Source organism: Chinchilla lanigera, unplaced genomic scaffold (genome assembly GCF_000276665.1).
Source record: "Chinchilla lanigera isolate Chin_1 unplaced genomic scaffold, ChiLan1.0 scaffold00033, whole genome shotgun sequence".
Taxonomy (NCBI): domain Eukaryota; kingdom Metazoa; phylum Chordata; class Mammalia; order Rodentia; family Chinchillidae; genus Chinchilla; species Chinchilla lanigera.
The window spans coordinates 7524934-7527247 of record NW_004955434.1 but is presented as its reverse complement, the minus strand read 5'-3'; positions in this window follow the sequence as shown (position 1 = coordinate 7527247).

The following is a 2314-nucleotide window of genomic DNA, read 5'->3' as shown; positions in this document are numbered from 1 at the left end:
AAGAAAGAAAAGAAAGAAAGAAAGAAAGAAAGAAAGAAAGAAAGAAAGAAAGAAAGAAAACAAATAAAGATGTCATTATCACAGAGATTTTTCTGAACAGGATACATTTTTGAGAAAGATTTCCACCCCAGAGACCTTTTAAAAGCTTTCAGGCTTTCTTTTGTCTTATGGTCCTACTTGCACTGAATGCAGAATTTAAACAGAAGAACATAGAAAAAAATAAAGAGATGCCAAGTGAAATGCCTCCCTGCAAGAAGGAGAAGTCTAGCCCATTAAAACTGCTCATAGTCAGCAAGATTTTATAATTGGTGCAGCATTTCCTTCGCTCCTGCTGTGATTTGAATGTGGTTTGTTTCCACCAAAACTCACGCTGCGGCTGAATTCCCAAGGTAGGAGTACTGAAGTGGTGATGCTCTTAAGAAGTGTTGGGGTCAGCTGAAGTTCCCCAGTCTAGCCTCTAGAACCATGAGCCAAAATAAATCTTTTCTATTTATAAAGTACCCAGCCTTGAGAATTCTGTTATAGCAACGCAAAATGGACTATGCCAACTCCTCAACTTTCCTAGCTTCCATTCTATTACATATCTCTTGGCTTCTAATATTTGTCGTGTATTTATCTATTTTACTATTTTTGGAAAACTTTGATTCTAGTGTGGTTCCTGTCCACTATTGTTCTCATGCTTGGTATTGTCTCTCAACTTCACTGCTCCTCTTCATTCTTATCCCTCTGAGCCTTGTGCTGCTTCAGATAAGCAGCTCTGATACTGTAAAGCCCCATTACATGGCTGTCCTTCCAAAACAAGTTAGGACATCTGCATTTCTGCAGTTTCCTCTGACATTTCTCATTTTTCTTTGTCTGGGCCAGCCAACTTTAATCTAGCTTACTCTGGATCGCCTACCTTCATTCAGTCTAACCTGTTTGTGTGCTAATGTGCCTCAACTGCGTGTTTTCATCGTTTCCTTCTGTCAGTCTGTGTATGTTCTCTGTGACACATCAGTGAGTATTTGAGGCACCTCTCCCTGTCCTTTTTTTCTGTGGCAGATTGCAAAGTCGGCACAGGCAAAATAGAAGCTTGGCCCCTAAATATTATTGTAATGCTCAATTTCATGCCTCTTTGTAGAATGCAGTGAAGTCCTTTATGATTCTGATCCCTTCATGTAAGCCGTAATTAATGCATACACTTTAGGAGTTGTTTGGAATGCCTGAGTCTGGATGTACTTGGGTTGATAATGGGTTATATAAAAACTGATCTTACAGAGATTTTAGGAACTCTGCAGCAAGAATATTACTGCCATCACAATCGTACTACTACATTAATTGTTTCACCACTCTCTGCACCATTTTCTTTGGGGTTATAAAAAACAGTATATCTATAGTTGTTTAAGCACTGAGGAGTCTTTGATCATCATATATGTATATATCACTGACAATGTAGGTGGCCAGATTCTTTTTTTTAATTTAATTTAATTTAATTTATTTATTTTTTTTTGGTTTTTCTCTGGTACCGGGAACCGAACTCATGACCTTCTTTTTTTTTTTATTTTTTTTTTATTTTACTAGAACAAATTGTTGACAGTTGACAGACTTTTCAGTATGTTGCCTTATCCCTTTCCTGCAAATGTGTTAATTTGGGCAAATTATCTCCTGAGTGAATAAGATTTCATTGGAATATATATATATGTGTGTGTGTGTGTGTATATATATATATATATATAAAATATATATATATGTGTGTATATATATAATATATATGTGTATATATGTGTATATATTTGTTTGTTCCTCTTTTTCTTTCCAGTCTTGATTTTTACAAAACTTTCATCCCCTTGAATTTCTTAAATGATGAGTTTGTCTGGAGACTTTGCCAGTGTCCGCTGCTACAGCACATAGGAGCTAGATCCTGGTTTTTGTGAAATCTTGAGCTCTGTATAACAACAGCTTTAAATGTCTTTGAAGAAAAGTTATCCTAAAAAGCAGTTGGGGTCTGCTAACATGGATCCATTTTTTTGTTGCATCATTTAAGTCTTTTTAAAAATCCTGGTGTTTCTGTTCTTCCCAATCATGTCATATCGATATATACTTTAAAAAGCTTATCATGTGAATTAAGAACCGTGTTATTTAGCACAGGCAATTATTTGATTACCTCCCCTGTGCTAGTTGCAGCCTGGCATTTAATCTGGCCGAGGCCTACGGACCGCAATTTGAACAATCAGGGTAGTTTTCTGTAATTGCAATAAATCATATCATTAACCATGACAGACTGTTCCTCCCACAGACTACTTTTCAGTAACTGTTAACTCCTGAACTCCTTATG